Source organism: Aythya fuligula, chromosome 20, assembly GCF_009819795.1.
Source record: "Aythya fuligula isolate bAytFul2 chromosome 20, bAytFul2.pri, whole genome shotgun sequence".
Lineage (NCBI taxonomy): Eukaryota > Metazoa > Chordata > Aves > Anseriformes > Anatidae > Aythya > Aythya fuligula.
This window is the reverse complement of record NC_045578.1, coordinates 7,234,505-7,244,935: the sequence shown is the minus strand read 5'-3', so window position 1 is coordinate 7,244,935 and position 10,431 is coordinate 7,234,505.

Sequence of the window (10,431 nt, the reverse complement as noted above, 5' to 3'; positions counted from 1 at the left end):
TGTAGGTCGACTTTTAAAAGGGTCGTGAGTGAACATCAAGTGACAACCGAGCAGAAAATGAGTTCCTGGGTAGTGACAGCTACGTGCAGAAGCAGTGCGGATTTCCTTTGCCTTCTGCAGTCAAACCAGCGAAATGCAAGTCTTTGGATTCTGCCTACGTTAAAGTATATTAACCCTTTTTTTTTTTTTCCTCTCCTATGTGTGCAGGAGGCAGACAGCGGGGAAGAAGAATGCCGGTCCCAGCCCAGAAGGTAAGATTCTCACTTGGGGCTTGTGGGAGTCTCCGAGGACGCTGTTCTTTGTGAAGTGTTCCCCGGTGTTTTAGTTTATTTTGGTTTTGTTCTGCTTGTTTTATTCTGGATTTTTTTTTACCAGCATAAACACACATAACTTTCTGTCTATTGTTAATCTTGTGTAATTGTCTCATGGGTACCTTCCTAAAATATATATATATATATTTACATTTAACTGTGACCTAAGTGATGCCCTCAGTCAAGGGGCTACTGCAGCAGGAAATGGGGAAAAAATGATGACACACTAAAAACTATACATGGGGAACAGTTCACAAAGATACCAGTGAGTATATTCTCCAAATTGCTGTTTGCATCCGAGGGATGGATGATGTGTTGCCTATAGCCAATTCTGAGTAAGACGGTGATGCTGCACTTTATGTTTGTGGAGACCTTGAATTTTGGGACCAAATCCTGGTTGTGTTCTCCTTATCTCCCGCTGACGTTGTGTGCTGTACCGTAGGGTTTGGCCCAACATCAGAATATTCTGAGAAGGATGGCCACATTCATAAACACTCTGCTCTCTGGTTTTAAGAAGTCCCTGTAGCCCTCACGAGCTGAGCTGGGTTCTGTGAGTTAGTGGGAGTATCACAGGAGGTGCTACTCTTTTCGTTTTAATTGGGATTGTTTTGTATGGAGACGTGCATTCTTGTACGTGCCAGTTTCAGTTGCTTCAGGAAGAACTTGTTTCGATTAAATGCTTATATCTGAAACCCAAACAAATACTGGAAGTCATCTGATAGAATGGTGACAAGTATTAATGGTGACAGGTATCTGGTGTTTTTGTAATGTAGTCGTAGTCTCAACAGTAGACCTCTTGAAAGCTTTTTCTCCTACCCTCTAAGCCATCAAAAGAATTATTTCATCTAAACTTAAAATAAGCAACCTCAGTATATAACTGGGTAACTTGTCCAGCAGCGGGAGCACTTTCATGGCTTAAAATGTTGCAGCCAAACCTTTGAAAGGAGTGAGATTCCCTCCAGGGGGAGTAAAGGAGAAGTGAAGGTGAAGTAGTTCTCCCTTCGTGAGCTCTTTGGCTGTTACAGTTCTTTGCTTAATGCCGTTTGCATGGGTACAGAACTACAGAAGCTGTCATTTTTAGTATTTAAAGGGCTTCAAAAAGATGCGGGCCTTGGTTTTGGGACCAACTTGGATGAATCTGCAAAAGAAAAAGCAGTCGTGGTTGCACATTCCCATGACTTCAGTGTAGTCCTGCAATTGCTTGGCTCGGGGAAGGTGACTGTTCTGTTCCCTCCAGGCTCCTACCCTTAAATGATGATTTAAGAATCGCTGTTTCTTCATTTTACAGCTTTCAGGACTGTTAGGAAACCTGGAAAACACAATTCCCAAAGGCTCAGACTGAACTCAGCTAATCTCCTAATTTTAATTTCTCTCTTAGCCTTCCAGCAGTCACAAGATCAACTCATGACCTGTCTCAGTATACATAATGTATTGGAGGGGATGGGAGGCGTTTCATTGTTGTGGGCACTTAGCAACAATGGTAGGTTAGGGCTGAAACAAACATTTCTTCTTTTAATATACTTGAAATAACTTCCTAGGGTAGGAAATGACAACCTGCTGCTATGTGATGATCTGAACTCAGTGACTCCTGTGGCTGGGGTCAGAGAGCTAACCAAAGCCAAGATCCTTCGTAAGGAAAACACGGGGATGGGTGTGAAATGTGTTTGATTACAGTGGGATAAAAATAAGGGTCAAACGTGGTAAGTCATCAACCTGAAGTCCTGCTGTGGAGGAGCAACAGATGTCTGTAAACAGCTCTTGAGTAAATTTATCTAATCCCCGGTTTTCAGGGGAAGGTAGCAAGTAGTAGCTGTTAAAAAATCCAGCAACCGATCTAAAATATCCTCCACGGCGGCAGAGAAATGTGTTTCACACATGAGCTGAAACTTGCAGGTAGGTACCTCAAGAAAGCCTGCAGCAATTCGTGTATCCAGGCGCTGACCTGTGTGTGCTCTTTGAGGGCTCACACCACAGACGCTGTGATTGCACAGACTGGAGCCTGACAGAGAAGGGAAAGGAAGTGTGTGGAAACGGTGTTTGAGCTTCAACCTGCTGCAGGCAGCAGTCAGATGACGTGACGAGTCTGCACTTGCCTCTTCCTTGGGGTTTGCTGGCACGAAGGGAGCATCAGCACACAGCTCAGCCCGTCCTCTCCCCTAGCAGCACCAGCCCTCGACGTCTGCTCTGCCGGGAGCTCTGCTCCTTCCTTTAGGATGCTCTTAAGAGTGCTTCTGCCAGCACCACTGCAGACAGGGTGAGGAGTTTTCTGCTCCGAGTTACGATCTGCTTAAAGGTTTTCCCTGAGAGGTGTTAAATATTAGAAAGAGAGCTCGTGTGTGCTCTGCCACTGGCAAACTTCTGTGCTCTCTGGCCGACTGTTTTGTACTGATGCAAAGCGAAATGGTTTGGTTCTGTGCTTGAGGGAGATGCTAAGGGATAGTGAACAAGCACCTGATCTTTACAAAGACCTCGCTCTGTTACTGAAAATTGCAGAAAAGTATTACTGCAAATACCTGGCGCTAGGACAGTAGGTGAAAACCAGTTTGGCTTTCCCTACTCTTCAAATTTTTCAGGATTTTTCCAGAACCCCTTAACCCTGCTCCCAGTGAAGCCCCGGAGGGTCACTGCACCCTGCCGTAGCTGTCAGCACTCTTGATGTTTTGGGGTGAAATCCCCAAATCCTTAGCACGAGTCCATATTCTTGCTCTGCAGCTCCTGACCAAGCCAATCCTTGTCACCTAATTCTTGGTTAATGAGACTAAGACGGAGCTACTGCACAGGCAGGTGTACCGAACGACCTATTTATTACGTTTATTGCCCTCATAACTACCTTCTAGACATTTTTATTAGCTATCTGGAAGCTGTACAGGGCCTGCTCCTCTCTCCTGTCCCCACTCTTGTTGCTATCACATGGAACTGACTTAATGAACCCCCCGTGTTAACAACCTCTGCGTCACCCCAGCGTCATTAAAGCTCACCTAAAATGCAACGAGCTCTGAGTTGTGCTTACACCAACCGGCTTCATACCGTCCAGTTTTTGTGTGCCCCGTGCCAGGGTTGCAGGGATTCAGCATCTTTGTTTTGCTGACAAACGACATCCCCGGGGCAGCAGCGGGCTGCAACCTCTGCTGGCTGCGCTGCCAGAACCTCTCGGTTGCAGTTTGTGTTTGTTGTGTTGAAATGGTGCCTCTGCTTCCCCGCGAGCTGTGCGCTCACCACTTGGCACACCTTGGAGCAGCACTCGCTGCCCCAACACAGCCTCTGAGGCCGCACAGAAGCTGCTGAGAATAAAATTGAACCTGCAGTGCTCCCCGGCCAGGCTGCCGGGACTTCCGAGGAAATCTTTGCGCTTTTATGGCCTGCTGCTGGGTCAGGCTAAAGTCCGTTTGCACAGGTAAAGCCACGGGGCCTGGTGTTCCCTGGGAGTGCCACAGAAAGTGGTCGGGTCCTGCTCTGAATTTGGGGCTTGCCACCTGAAAATGTTCTCTAAAAGTGCTTGTCTGCCCCGCCTGAGGGGGGAGGCTGCGTTACTTTTGCAGCCCACGTGTGCTTACCTTCTGCTTTGGTTTTCTTCTTTAGTCAAAGTAGTTCCTTCCAGGAGTGAACTGGGAAGGAAAACAAATCAGATTATTGCTGTGATAAGAGTTGGATGTGCCAAGGTGCCTCAAGGTTTCAAGCTGTGAGTAAATACCTTTTGTTTTAAGAGTGGAAGACGCCAATTTAATGCAGAAGCTTATGGTTAATTACTGCACAGAAGTTGTTTTCAGCTACCTTGATAGCAATGCATGGGTTTCCTTGTGCGAGGTGTGGAAGGTAAGCCAGCTTCTTTGATTTTTAAGCTGAGACTCCCTGCAGGCTCCTCACCACCCGAGGGTCACGGCAGATGTGTGCGGGTCCCTGGGAGGAGAGGAGGGACCGGGTGATTCCACAGCCACTGCACTTCAAAGGGCTCTCAGCATCCACACCGAGATGCGTGACTCTTCACCATCCTGTGTCGGTTGTGACTGTGGGAGATGGGTATCGCTGCCATTTGGTGCTCCTGTGGCAGGCTCTGGTTATCTTCTGTCACCTCTGGTTATCCTTAGAGCACATCTCTCACGTTAGAAGAGACTTTGAATACCATGCACTGCCCGTTCTGGCACCTAAACCTTCCTTGTGCTTCCTTTGCTTGCTGCCCCAGCTGCCAAACCATCATTTTGTCAGTACTTGAGCTGCAGCTGGATCTTCTGGTGGGTCTGCAAGGCACTTTGTTAACTCCACATCTTGAGTAAGAGGGAGTTGCGTGTGTGGTGTGCAGAAGAGCTTGTGTTTATCCATGCCGGAGATTACTAAGCTCCTGTAGCACGAACCTTATCTTCAGAATGCATTTCCTGAATCCATCTTTCTGTCCTTCCTTTCGGTGACAGCTTAGTCTCTCCGTGGCACTTACTACAGCTGCTTGTGGAGAATGTAATACCAAGATAAAGAACTGCTCTGTTCATCTGCCAGCTCTGCTGACCGCTGGGAAAAGTTCTGCGGGCCACGCAGCACGATTCCTGAGAGCCTTCGTTCTGAGTGCCAGGTGTTTCATCACCAGACTGTGAGCAAAGGTATAGCAATTGTAGTAAAATCAGGTTTATTAGATTGGTAACAGATACCTGCAGGGCTAGTTTACTGCAGGTTTGCTGTGGTTGCAGTGTGTTCAGGCCAGTCCGATTACATACCCGTGGTTCACAATAAGCAAGAAGAAGGCTTGAGACTCGGTCCTCGTAGCTGAAGGATCAAGCAAGTCCGTATGACTTGTTGCATTACCAAATTCCTAGGTAAACACACGCTGCTATTGCAAGGAGCTTGCTCAAAATATGAAGGCTTACGAAAAGTCTGATAATTTGTCATTGTAAGTGTGTGAACGGAAGAGAATGAGGAACAAGGCAAGGACAAACTTGGAAGTGAGAGGAATGAAGGTGGGTCAGATCCTTCAGCTACCACGAGGGTCTGCTCAGCGCCGAGCAAGCCCGGAGCAGCTGCCCCCCTGCACTTGTGCTCCTCCTTCAGAGGTTACAAAGGAGGGGCTGACGGGGATTCCAGACGTTCTTGTGTCTCCTGCTGAGCATGAACCAGGTTCTCTGGGCCAGAGGAGTCTAAGCTGATGAAAGATTCCAGTGGTAAATAGAAAGGGAGACTCCAAAATAGCAGCTCTGGTCCCTTTCCTGGTAGGGTACCTTGGCAAGGCTTGAAAGTTACACAGCAATCCTTTGTTTTCAGCTCTGCGTGGATTTCAGGCACTCAAATGTATGGTGAGAATCCAGCAAGGGTTTCTGGACTTACTGCCATTCAGTGCTTTGGTATCTTTGCATCAAACACATTCCTTTCTAAAATTAGTTTAAAAATCAGGTTGTGCTTGACACTTGAGCGGATTTACCTGTTCCTTTTCTATAGGTCACTGAAATAGCACATTGCTGTTTCATCATCTCAGCCATGTCAGCTTGGCATTTCTTCTTTGCTGGACTCGTAGTGCTGTAGTGGTTTGCAAGGCTCTGGGTTAGCGTTTCAGAAGCAGCACGGATGTTCGCATGGAGAGCAGCTTGCTGCATAAACAGGATGCTTTGCAGTTGCGTATCCAAAGAGCTACTTTTCTTCAAAGCTGCTCTGGCAATCGCTTGAGTGCGTGTGGAAAGCAGCTCTCCAGGAAGCTCACCATGTTAAACATCCTTGCTGGGAGCAGGAGAAGGCAGCTGTGGGCAAGATGTTTCAGCAAAAGTCTCTCTGTGCCTGGCAGCGTCCAACATCAGCGCTGGTACCAGACCTTCAGCCACGCTGCTCGTGTCCCTCGTGCTTCCCCTTTGGTTCCAGTCCCTGCAGCTCCCCGTGCTTCTGCAGCTGTGCAGCGGGTGTAATTGAGCCTTGACCTCTTTGTGTCAGACCCTCTGAGATTTAACGATAAGCAAACTGTACAAGGATTGGGTGTGGGTTTTGTGAGGGAAGGGTTTAATGAAGTGATAATATTGCAAAATAGGTGTTGAATTCTCAGCTGAGAAGCCTAATCATTGATCGTGATGGGCAACTGACCAAACGGGCTCTGAAAGCGTGGTTTTGTTCTGTCTGTGATGCTTATCGCCCTACCTCTGCTCCTGTCTGATTCTTTGCACAAGAACTGAAAACAGAAATACTCTTTGACAGCTTAAATAACCAAATTTAGAGTGTGGCTTCCTGTTCTGACTGGTTCTTCAGGATTCAAGTACAGTTTTGCATGCTTTCCCGGTTCCTGCCTCCCCCCTCTTTTTTTTTTTTCTCCTTCTCCAAACCAGATACAGGCTCCTTTCTCATTACTTTGCTGTATTTCCCTTGCTGTGCCTAACGTGCGAGTGTTGCCTTGGTGGGTGGCATGCCTCTTAGCGCTGGGAAAGTTCTGTTTCTTTACACAGTATCTCCTCCTGCCCTGCGTGCGTTGGCTTGTTTATGACCACTGCTACCGAAATGGCTTCGTGTTGTGCTGATAAATGAGACGAGATAACACAGTTGTCTCTGGTTTTTGTGCTGCAAGGCGACTTCTCACTGATGCACTTCTCCCTCCGAAGTGGGGCACCGGGGCAGCGGTAGGAGACCAGCACAGGAGGTGCTGCTATCAGAGGCTCAGTCTCTGCCTGCTCACAGGCTGGCTGCAGTGACTGAAGGCTCTCCCCAGCTAAGCCATCTGTTTGTGCTCCTAATCCGCTCCATCTCAGCTCGGACTGCTCACTACCGAGAGCTCCACATCCGCCGAGCCGTAGGATGAGTTAGCTGACCTCTCACCAGGAGAGAAGGCACACTACAGCCTTTGACTCCTGAACAGCTGCAGAGTCTAGCACCCCGTCCTTAAAATCTGCCTCGTAAGACCCTCTTTTCCCCACCAGGCCTGATGCCGAGACAGCTGCCTGTGTGGGGAAAGATCGAGTAGAGCTGCCAGTGAGAAAACAAAGCGCTGCGCCCCGCCTGCGCACACGGAAATGAACTTGCTACCTCTGATCTCTGCGGCTCTGCCTGTGCAGGGCTCTCGTGCTCATCTGCGGGCAGTGACGTGTTGTTTTCAAACTCTGACTTCTCACAACGACGGTGGAAACAGCTGCCCGGCAGGCCGGAGCAAACTTTCCGTACGTGCCGTGAAGGTGGCCACGCGGGCACTGCAGCCGTGCATTTCCCAGGAGAGGGAGGATGTGATGGGGGGTGTTTGTCCAATGCAGCAGCCCCAGAGTTTTTGCCATAACCTGGAAACGTGGGTCCAGGCTCTGCATTGCCTTACCTATTACACTGGTGCTAATAGGTCTAAATTCCATGCCTGGCAACATCCTGCTGTCCCTTTTACCTTGAACATGGCTAACGTTACAGCTGCAGCCCCTTCCACAGGCTCACCCTGCTGTGCTGGAGGAAGGGAAGACTGTTCCTTGCTCTTGCAGAGTACCTGGACTTTGGGCAAACTTAAAATAACACCTAACCCTTCTTAGCCACTGAAAGCAGTTTCTAGAGACACGATGATAACAGCTCATGTTCATCAGGGTTTTGTTGAATGAGGGAACTGAGAGCAGCAGAGGCTTGCTGGCATACAAACCGAAATGCAGAGAGGTGGCTGGGCCCGTGTGGGACTGCGTTACGAACCAAACGTGCCTGATAAGACAATCCCTGCTCCCACTTCAATCATCTTCATGCGAGCAGACGCCCAGCAAACCCCTGTGAGATAGGTGGGTGGGTTGTGGTGACACCCACACCTCTGGGTGGTCTGACCAGAAGCAGCAATTCAGCCTTAAACTGTTAATCTTGGATGGCACCACCAGCTCCATTAACGCCCTCTTTGCATGTGGACACTGCGCTGATGACACCCTGTCCTGCAGCTTGCTTCTGCAACTGCCAAATCTGCAGATGCTAATGCAGAGCCTGACCAGAGAGCTTCGTGCAGTTTTACTGATGGCTGGTGTAGCCAGGCCTCGGCTGTCCGAGGAGGATCCCATTTTCAAGCTGCCAGCTCCGTGCGGGACGTGGATGTACCCTGTTAGATCACTGCAAAGTGAAAATGCACGAGGAAGGTAAGGCAGGTGGGTGCACGCTGCTGTGACTGCGGCTTTAAGGTACAGACACTGGGGATAATGATGATTTTAGGAATAAACTGCACCTTTTTCAGCCCTGCTGTCTGCAGAACAGAACACTAACAGCCAGGGCAAGAGACTCGTGTCTAGATTTTCTCCCTCCAGCCCCTTGAACATCTCTCCAGGGGCAGTTCTCCGGTCCCTCCTTCCGAAGTGCCTGGCCGTGCATCCTCAGCGCTCTGTCCTCATTTTTTATCGGGATGCTCCGTGCCTGGCTCTGCCTGCCCGCACGGCCGGTGCTTGGCTTTCCAAAGGTCCACAGATGGGTACTTTTATGGCATCTTACACCATGCGTCTAGCTGGAGCTGATGAGTCTGCGTGGTGTTCAAAGGTTAGACGGAATCCTTGCTGCCCGGTGAGAGCGGTGCGGGGCCGAAATCACAGACTGGGGGCTTGGTTACTGCCCGGCCCTGCAGCAGCGTGGTGGCACTGATCCTGTGGCCTCCCCAGGAGTGTGAATGCCGACCCACAGCTCGGCCACGCGGTGCCCTTTCCCCCCCCGCAGCAAAATGTAATTTCATGCAGCGGGCTGGGAAGCGCCTGAGACCCCGGACGGATTTATTTCCAGCTTGTCACGCCGTGATTAATGCCTGGGCTCACATGCCCTGTGCTTTAGGCTCTTACCTGTCATCGCTGCGATTTCGTGCGCTTCGATCTCCGCATGCATTCACCCCAGCAGAGTGCAGCCGCTCACAGCACCGAGCGGTTCCTCGGCTCTCGTGTCCCGCTGCCTTCGTCTCCATCCCCTCGAAGCCCCTTCGTGCTGCCCCAGCTCCTCCCGCAGGCTGGTGGGCTGACGCTTCAGCTCTTGGATGAAAATAACGCGTAAATGGGCACCGGGAGCCGAGGCACCGATCTGATTTACTCTGCCTGACGGCAGGGCCACTCTCGGGCTAATATTCCAGTCTTTGTGGCAACAAACCCAGACTGAAAGCCCTTTTATTAGGATGGATTTCAATATGCGGACTCTCTGAGCGTTTCCCACTCCTGCTTTCTGAAGTTTCTGAAAGGAAAGAGCTGGGATATTGCTGTCTTCATTTGGTCTCCTAGCATATGGAGGCGCAGTGCTTGTGTCCGTGTTAATCCCGGGCTCGTTCATGTGCAGCCCCATTATCCGGCTGTTAGCTGAGCCTAGAGGACTTCCACATAAGAATAAGGAGAGTTAATCACCGCGCTTGTTTTTAGCAGTTTTGAGGGCTTGCCTTTGTGATGCTAGTTGCAGGTAACAAGCCTGACATCTCTCTGGGCTCTATTTAAACGCAGTTGTTTTTCCACAATGCTTGAATAAAGCCCTTCAGTTGTTAATTAGAATAGAGGAGAAATTCTGGGCTTGTTTTTCAGTCTCTGAACGTGTGGTATGCGTTACTACCGATGGGAGGTTCCTGCCAGTCTCTTGACCTCTGGAAGGATTGAGTTACCCTCCATTTCTCTAATGCTCTGATTTTTTCCATCGCTTCTTGCAGCTCACTTCATTTCTGTTCAGCAAAATGACTTTTTTTGGCACCGCAGCGAGCTGGCACGGCATCTTCTTTACAGCTGCGAGGAAGAACTGTTACCAGGGATGTGCTCTGGGCTATATGAGATGACGTTGCTTGAATTAATGCAGCCCAACCATGTCCTAGCAGAACTTGCAGAATCACGAGTTCTGCCGCTTCGTCTTCCCCTGGGACCGCTGGGAACGGGGCTGGCGGGGACCTTTCAGCGGGACCCAGGGCGGTTGCCACCGCTTGTGTCACTTTTAGAGCTCCTCTGCCCTTTGGAAGTTTTAGTTGGAAACAATCCCTAGCTGAAGCTGTCTTTTGGCCTCTAGTTCTGCTCCCTGATCATGCGGGCAGTTCTGCAGTGATGCCCTGGCAATAATACATTTTTTTTTTTCCCCGTTGGGGAGGTGTTAGGACTAACACTGTGCTCCAAACCCAGGGAGTTTGGATGGCTGCCTCCATCCTCACCGCGTTTAAACCCGCTCCTTGCAGTGCCAGCTCTCTGGTGCCGTGTTACCACCCCGAGCATGTGCACCGCCCGAG